This window comes from Pyrus communis, chromosome 2 (genome assembly GCF_963583255.1).
Source record: "Pyrus communis chromosome 2, drPyrComm1.1, whole genome shotgun sequence".
Classification (NCBI taxonomy): domain Eukaryota; kingdom Viridiplantae; phylum Streptophyta; class Magnoliopsida; order Rosales; family Rosaceae; genus Pyrus; species Pyrus communis.
Window position 1 is genome coordinate 34,220,462 of NC_084804.1, and position 9,517 is coordinate 34,229,978.

General features: G+C 38.0%; 1 pseudogene; it reads left to right on the plus strand.

Moving 5' to 3' along the window:
• Window positions 1-241: 241 nt before the first annotated feature.
• LOC137725096 (disease resistance protein Roq1-like) lies at window positions 242-8,199 on the plus strand (annotated as a pseudogene).
• Window positions 8,200-9,517: the final 1,318 nt, after the last annotated feature.

Below are 9,517 nucleotides of genomic sequence, written 5' to 3' on the forward strand. Positions count from 1 at the left end.
AGAATAATTAAAATTGGTGCAATTTTAAATAGATGCTCTAAGCAGTGAGGTCAGAGACAAATAATTAAAATTGGTGCAATTTTAAATAGATGCTCTAAGCAGTGAGGTCAGAGACAATCAATCATGAAATATTTAATCTTTTATTTACTTGCGCACTTTGACATAAACGAAAACAAGAAAAAACCTCTCTTCGTAGTCTGCTATAATTTCACTTTGCTTCATTAAATTCTTGCAGATCGTGTGGAGTCAGTTTTCAATGGCGTTGAGCACCCACAGGGCCTCTGCACCTCTTCTTTCATCTGAATCACCTCCTCGATGGAAGTACGATGTATTTTTGAGCTTCAGGGGTGCAGACACCCGCAAGGGTTTTGTCTCCTATTTATACCACCAATTGCAACGACATGGGATTACAACTTTCTTTGATGTTCGAGAGCTTGAAAGAGGAGCAAGTATTCCTCTGGGGCTCCCATGTGCGATTAAAGAATCAAATACGGCAATCGTTGTTCTCTCGCCAAACTATGCTTCTTCCAAATGGTGCTTGGACGAACTTACAAATATTGTTCAATGCATGAAAGCCACCAACTCAATTCTCCCAGTCTTTTATGATGTGAACCCCTCTGACGTAGGAAATCAAAGGGGGTCCTTTGCTGAAGCCTTTCCTGAGCATGACAAAAAGTTCATTAGTACTGAAGACAAAACGAAGGTGACCCAGTGGAAAGCTGATCTAAAACTAGTGTCCAACCTTTTTGGGTTGCATTTGAGGAACTTTAACTAAGTGTTGACGTTTTGATGTATATTTCATGAATAAAACAGTTACAAGATGCAACATATATGGAAGAAGAAACAAGAAGAAGAGAGGAGGGAAGATGGCAGCTAATGCCAACATCATAATGACCTGCAATCCCTCTAAACTTAATCTATTATCCAGCTTTGGCTTTTACAGCAAGAAGAGCCGAAAGCAATGGATGAAAACAGTAGGTGAGAGGGAGGACCGAAGATAACAGCTAGGCAATGACACAAGCTGAGCTGTTTCTCCATCACCACTAGACACCACTTGTTATTCTTCTAATATTTAACCCTACTTTTAATAATGACATCCAATACTCCCCCTCAAGCTGGATCCAGTAGGTTGATGGATCCAAGCTTGGAGAGGAGTCTTTGAAACTGATGAGAAGCCAGAGGTTTGGTGAATATATCAGCCAGCTGATCGAAGCTTTTTACATAATGTGTCTGAATCACCTGCGACTGTACTTGTTCACGGACATAGTGACAGTCAACTTCAATATGCTTCGTCCTCTCATGAAAGACGGGGTTTTATGCTATGTGCATGGCAGCCTGGTTGTCACAAAATAAGGTCATTGGTTGAGCTGTGAACACACCTAAGTCACATAAAAGTCCTTTTAGCCATATCAGCTCACACGCGGTTGAGGCCATTGCACGATATTCAGCTTCGGCACTTGATCTTGCGATGACAGTTTGTTTCTTGCTCTTCCACGTGACCAGGTTTCCACCAACAAAGGTACAATAACCAGTGGTGGACTTGCGATCGATTGCGTTTCCTGCCCAATCAGCATCACAGTACCCCATGATTTGAGTGTTGTCATTCTTTGCCATGAGGATGCCACGACCAACATACCCTTTTAAGTAACGTAAGATTCTTTTGACAAGGTTCAGATGCTCGATGGTGGGAGAGTGCATGAACTGACTGGCAATACTTACTAAATGTGAGATGTCTGGTCTGGTGATCGTTAGGTAGATCAGCTTGCCGACAAGCCTTTGATATAAGCTGATATCCGAGAGTGGCGTGCCTCCCAAGTCAAGCTTGAGCTTGCTATCAAGAGGGGTAAGTGCAGGCTTGGCATCACTCATATTGGCATCTTTAAGTAGGTCCATGACGTACTTTCGTTGATTAAGAAATAGTCCCTTGTAAGAAGATGCCATTTCGATTCCAAGAAAATACTTCAACACCCCAAGATCTTTAACCGCAAATTGTTGTTGAAGTGACTGTTTGAGTGTGGTGATTTCAGCAACATTATCACCTGTAATTATTAAGTCATCCACATATATCAACACAACTAATTTGCTTGCAGCTCTTGTGCGAACAAATAATGATGAATCTGCATTACTCCTTTTGAAACCAATGCTATGAAGAACTGTACTTAGTTTTGCATACCAAGCACGTGGTGATTGCTTCAGTCCATAAATTGACTTATGTAACTTACACACCAAATTAGGCTCTTGGCTTTGAGGGTGTCCTGGTGGCACTATAGACTTCTTCTTCAAGATCACCATGTAGAAAGGCGTTCTTCACGTCCATTTGATACATAGACCAACCTTTATTGACAGCAACAGACAATAGAACCCTTACTGAGTTCATTTTTGCAACAGGAGCAAATGTTTCCTTGTAATCCACCTCAAATGTTTGAGTGAATCCTCGAGCCACCAGCCTGGCTTTATGCCTCTCAATCGAACCATCAGAATTAAACTTGATCTTATAGATCCACTTACAGCCCACTGCCTTTTTTCCTTGTGGAAGTTTGGTGATGCTCCAGGTTTTGTGTTGGTCTAGTGCTTTGAGTTTATCTCTCATTGCTTCTTTCCACACAACTTGATTATTAGCCTCATAAAAGTTTTGAGGCTCACTGTGACTTGAAATGTTGTTAAGAAAGGCAGCATGAGATGGAGTTACCTTTTGATACGACACGCAATTTGAAATTGGATGCCTCGGTTTATATGTGACAAAATCTTGAAACCTTGTGGGAGGTTGTCTATCACGCCGAGGATTGCGTCGAGGTACTGGGAGGTTTGTCTCATCCTCGTTCAAATTGTCATCCACACCTTGAGGATTTTCTATGTTGCCGTTGTCATCATCATGCACCGAGTCATCATCATGCACAAAATTATCAGGATGAGTACCTTCATTATTGACTTCAATGGGAGATGTAGAAGTACAGATTCTTGGTAGAGGAATTAGGTCTAAGATTCACTCCCCCTGACTTGTGGCTTCATGTGATTTGCTGAAAAAAAGGTTAGCTTCATGGAATCGTACATCTTTAGATACAATTATTTTTCTTAGTCGAGGATCATAACACTTATATCCTTTTTGTGTTGATGAATAACCAAGAAAAATACATTTGAGAGCTCTAGGGTCCAACTTATCTCGATGGTGTGACTGTATATGAACAAAACAGACACAGCCAAAGACTCTAAGATGTGAGAGGTCGATTTTTCTTCCTTTCATGACTTCAAGTGGAGATTTAAACCCCAAGACTCGGCTAGGAAGTCTATTGATGATGTACACAGCCGCCATGACTCCTTGTGACCAAAATCTCTTTGGTACGTTCATTTGTAACATTAATGCTCTCGTTTTTTCCAGAATGTCACGATTTTTCCTTTCAGCTACACCATTTTGTTGAGGTGTGCCGACACAACTTGTTTGATGCATGATACCATGCTTGCTCAAATATAATGACATGATATGGGACATATATTCGGTGCCATTGTCAGATCTTAAGGTTTGAATTTGAGAGGAAAAATGGTTCTTAACAAGATTGTGAAAGTCCTTAAAAACTTCAATCACTTCACTCTTAGACTTTAAAAGGTACAACCATGTGGCTCTAGAGAAATCATCGACAAAAGTTACATAATACTTATAACCATCAAAAGATTCAAACGTTGGTCCCCATACATCTGAGTGAACTAGTTCGAAAACTTTACTAGTCCTAGATAAGGATGAGGTAAAAGACAATCTGGTGGCTTTAGACAAATGACATGTTTCACACGAAATTAAATCATTCCCTAAGTTTGGAAACAAGGAAGACAAAACAGGTTGGGAAGGATGAGCTAAACGTTGATGCCACAATTGACTATCTTGGGATGGACTGGACTTGGCTTGAAATCCTCTGGGACTGCTTTTTGATATGTAATAGAGGCCATCTAGGTAAAACCCTTCACCAATCGTCTTCTTGGTGAGGCAATCCTGAAAAATGACATTGTGAGGAGAGAAAATGGCCAAACAATTTAAGGTATTGGTGATTTTTCCCACAGATAGTAGTTGAATGGAAAAGAAGGAACAAATAAGGCTACTGACTCAATTTTGTCCGATATTAAGTTTATATTTCCCTTCCCTAAAACCTTAGAACTCTCACCATTGGCAGTTGAGACTTGAGACAGTTTTGAAAAATTTTCAAACTTGTGAAACTTAGAAACATGGTTGGTCATATGATCTGTGGCACCCGAATCAACAATCCACAAATCATGCATCATATTTACATTAAGAGCAGTTTTAAAAGTAGTCATGATACCTTGCATGTCATCTTGGGCCATGTGTTGTGTTTCTGTCAGAAATCCAGCAAACTTGCCTAGCAAAGCTATTGAATTTCCATCTTCAAAGCCGACCGTTTGGTCACTCTTAATCCTTTCTTTCTTGCTTTGAAGATACACTGCAAACTCATTTATGAGTGCAGCTGGATTTGCAGTGAAGCTCTTGAGTGCATCAGACCTATGAGAGGTTGAGGTAGTTGCATTGTTGGCTCTATGTGGTGCACGATTCAGTCTTTGTAAGCCCTTGTTTTCCTTCATGAACTCTGGCTTCAATTCTGGATGTAAAATCCAGCATGTCTCCTTAACGTGACCAGTATAGTTGCAGTGTTGGCACTTTAAGTGTGGATTCTTCACTTTGTATTTTCTTTCGTTGGCTAGATAAGCCCTTGCTTCAGTTACATTGGTCTTTGTGCCATTGTGCATGACTTTCCTTCGTACTTCTTCACGTTGGATTGTTGCACATAAGCTGGTGAAGGAAGGTAGTTCGGGGTTCATGAGTATGTGGCTTCGTAGGTCTTCGTATCCTGAATCGAGACTTGACAAGAGTTGGAATATCTTGTCTTCTTTTGCCCTTTTCAGTTGTAAAGACGCCTCAGTTGTGTGAGGCTGATACATTTCCAGCTCATTCCACATGCTATTCATGCTGCCTAGAAGTTGAACAAAGGGCTTTCCTTCTTGTTGTATGTTGGAAATGTTCTTCTTCAATTGAAACACATGTGCAGCATTGTTCTGGCTGCCATACATCTCCTTGACTGTCTCCCATAGTTTGAATGATGATTCAGAATAACTGAATATTTCAGCTAGTTTACGTTCTATGGAATTTAGGAGCCATGACATAACTAGCTGATCCTTGCAAAGCCAGATTTCATAAGTTGGTGAAGAAACATCAGGAACTTCGATGCTTCCATTTATGAACCCTAGCTTGGACCTTCCACCTAGGGCAAGACTCACTGCTCTCGACCAAGGTAAGTAATTAAACTCATTTAACAAGACCGAGCTTAATCTTTGATTTGGATTGACATCCACCTCAGATATGGTTGAGGAGGAAGGTATCTGGGAATTTTCATCTCCAAACGAATAAGAATTCTCTTCCGCCATGTCGGAGATGGAATACGATCAGCTGGAAGAAATGCAGAAGCAGGTTATTTTTCCTGCTCTGATACCATGTTGACGTTTTGATGTATATTTCATGAATAAAACAGTTACAAGATGCAGCATATATGGAAGAAGAAACAAGAAGAAGAGAGGAGGGAAGATGACAGCTAATGCCAACATCATGATGACCTGCAATCCCTCTAAACTTAATCTATTATCCAGCTTTGGCTTTTACAGCAAGAAGAGCCGAAAGCAATGGATGAAAACAGTAGGTGAGAGGGAGGACCGAAGATAACAGCTAGGCAATGACACAAGCTGAGCTGTTTCTCCATCACCAGTAGACACCACTTGTTATTCTTCTAATATTTAACCCTACTTTTAATAATGACATCCAATAGTAAGCATGCATGAATGACTTCCCCATGTCTTATTTAAGTCATACTTGATTGCTGCTTATAATCCCTGTTTGGTTGTTCTACTTTTCTTCCTTCCAGGTGTGAAAGAGAGCTGATTGAAGACATCCTTAAATGTGTTTGGAGGAAAATGCAAGCTCCATTCACGATATCAGATTACTCGCGGAGGTTGGTCGGAACTGACTCTGCACTTGAGCAACTGAGTTTGCTATTAGCTCATGATGCAAATGAGGTTCGCTTTATTGGGGTAATAGGGATGGGTGGGATAGGCAAGACAATCCTTGCTAAGCTAACTTTTGATAACCTTTTCCATCATTTTGAAGTTCACTGTTTTCTTGACAATGTTAGAGAGGTTTGTGCAAGAGATCATGCTCTAGTTGGTCTTCAAAAGAAACTTCTTTTCCCGATCTTAAGGGAAAAGATTGCAGAAATTTGGGATGAAGGGTGCGGAAGCATTTTCACTGAGAAGTGCTTGTGCAATAAAAAGGTTCTTCTTGTACTTGATGATGTGGATCAATTAAACCAACTAGAAGTATTGGCTGGAAATCGAGGTTGGTTTGGTATGGGAAGTAGAATTATTATTACAATTAGGAATGAACGTTTGCTAGTCCAGAATTATTATTACAACTAAGAATGAACGTTTGCTAGTCCAACATGGTATATCAACATTATATAAGATGCAGGGATTGAATTATGTTGAAGCTCTTGAGCTCTTTAGTCTCAATGCCTTCAGAAAAGAACAACCCCAGGAAGATTTTTGGGAACCCTCTGAGCATTTCCTAAAATTTGCCAAAGGCCTTCCATTAACTCTTAAAACGTTGGGTTCTTTTTTGTACACGAGAGGTCAAGATTCATGGAAGAGTGAGTTGGATAATCTTCAGAAAATTACTAAGCCAACAGTTTTCAATTCACTCAAAATCAGTTATGAAGAACTAGAGGCGATGGAGAAGAGAATTTTTCTCGATGTTGCATGTTTCCACAAAGGGAAGTGCATCACGGATGTAATACGAATACTAGACAGTTCTTTTGGAATTTCTAGTTGTATTATGATATATATGCTAATTGAGAGATCCTTCATAGACAAGGATTACGAAAACAAGATAGGGATGCATGATTTGATACAAGAAATGGCATGGACAATTGTTGGTCAATAGTCTGAAGATCCTGGTCTACGCAGTAGGTTGTGGCTTCCCAATGACATTTTTCATGTTTTCATGAGTAATACGGTAAGGATGTCTGTAAAATTACCAAGTTCGTACAAAGATATGATTTTCTTTAGTATAATATTAGACTTAATGAATTAATTTTCCCCTTATTCTTAATGGTTAGGGGACGGGAGCAATTGAAGCCATATCCTTACGTTTGCCCCAGCCCAAAATTGAAGTACGCCAGTGGAATTGTGAAACCTTCTCTAAGATGCATGTACTAAGGTTTCTGGAATTCGATAATTTGATCATTTCATCATGCCCCAAGTTTCTTCCATGTTCCTTGAGAGTTATGCATTGGAGTTGGTATCCTTCCAAATTTCTTCCAACAAGCTTTCACCCGTGTTTTCTTACTGAGCTTAAGATGCCTAGTAGCAAAATCGTTCGGCTTTGGGAGGGAAAAAAAAGGTAAGAATAGTACTATAGAATAAATGTCATTTTATAGAATTTTTTCTAACTTTATCAGTGCTGTGCAGGATTTGCCCAACTTGAAATATATTGATCTTACCTTCTGCTATAAATTGATGAGCACCCCAGATTTCAGTGATATTCTAAATCTTGAGAAGTTGTATCTTTGGGGTTGTAAGAATTTAGTTGAGATACACCCGTCTATTGCAGTCCTTAAGAGACTTAAAGTTTTGTGTTTTCATGGCTGCGAAAGCATTAAGAAACTCCCAAGTAAGGTAGAAATTGATTCTCTTGAATCCTTCGATCTTTCTTACTGCTCAAATGTGAAAAAGATTCCAGATTTTGGGGAGCAGATGAAGAATTTGTCCCAACTTTATGTAGGTGGGACTGTAATTGAGACAATACCTTCATCAATTGAACATTTGGTAGGCCTTACTGAATTAGAACTAAGGAGTTGCAAAAATCTCTTGAATCTTCCAAGTTCGATTTGTAATTTGAAGTCTCTTAGATGTTTCAATATGACTAGATGCTCAAAACTTGACCGATTCCTAGGGGACATGGAGTACTTAAAGACAATTTATTTAGGAATCACTATGAGAGAGCCACTTGTTGGTATGAAAAATCTCGAATATCTAGAAGTTGAAGGAGCAGAATCGAATGCTAGATCAAGGGAAGGGTGGGGCCTTCTTCGCTTTTTAGGATCACGGTTATTGATTATTTTCAAAGTAGTTATTTTGGAAATGTTTGCAAAATAGTCCTAGCACAAAATTTGAGACTCGCTTTCTCAGTTCCATAACTCGTAACAATCCATTTAATCAAGTAGAAAGGAAGCATTAATACATCAAGGGTTGAGATAGAACACAGAGCTTAAGGGAGGTTTAAATCAACTTTAAGACTTGGACTGACGTTTTTTAGTAATTTCAAAAGGGTGATAGGAATTGCTTCCTATTCAAGGAAGAAAAAAACAGGAAGTTCTTTTCTCATAAGAAAATGGCTTATTGGTCGAAATACCCTCTGAACCTATCATCGAGTATCAGTTTATCCCCTGAAATTGGTTTTGTCTCACTTTGCCTCTTGAAATTTTCAACGTTTTGTCTCATTTTCCCCACTTTTGTTAATGGACTGTTAAATTTAAGGGTATTTTAGACATTTCAGTTTTTACACTTTTATTTACCTCTTGCTTACACACTAAACAAGTCTCAATTTTATTTTTGACAACTCTAATTCAAGAGCATAAATTTTGGGCATTTTTAAAAATAAATTATTCAATTAATAGAAAAATTCCGAGTAACAAAATCATTGTATCAAACAAAATGCAAGACATCCATGTATTGGTTCGAAACTTTGCAATTGAAAAATGTTCATTACAACAAAATTATTATACCATTAAGCTATCATCTCCAAATTAAATACTTTCCAAAAAAAAAAAAAAATCATTTAAAGTAAATGTGCACAGTTTATAACAAAAAAAATAATAATTAAATAGTGACAACCATTGTTAAAAATACACATAAGGAGTTAGTAAAATTAGATACAGAACATTTAAGCATTCATAAACAACATGAATAAATAGAGGAAAAATTAACAACTCACCCCATAGAAATTAATCAAACATTGTAAGCTTGCAATGGACAAAACAAACAGTGAAAATTAAAAAAAAAAAAAAAAAAAAAAAAAAAAAGCATGCAAAAATTCATAGAAACAACAGAGAGAAAAACTCAAAATCTTAGTAAAATTAAGAACAAAAATCACTAATCACACAACTAAATCTTAGTTAGGAAATGTTGTTATGGTTAGTTACTGTTGTAACTTCTTGTGTAAGAAACAAATGAATAGCAGCTATATAAATGAAAATACAATCTTCTCAACTGATATACATTGGTTTACAACCCTAATTCTCTTTCTATTCTTCTTCTTCCTTTCTCTCTCTAGCTTTTGATATACATTGGTTTACAAACCTATCATCCTAAGATTAGGATGAAACACTTGTTTTAGTTTCTCAATTCAATACGAACTTGATGCAATTTTCATATTTGTGTTCTTGAATCTTCAAACGTAATTTATTATTGATTA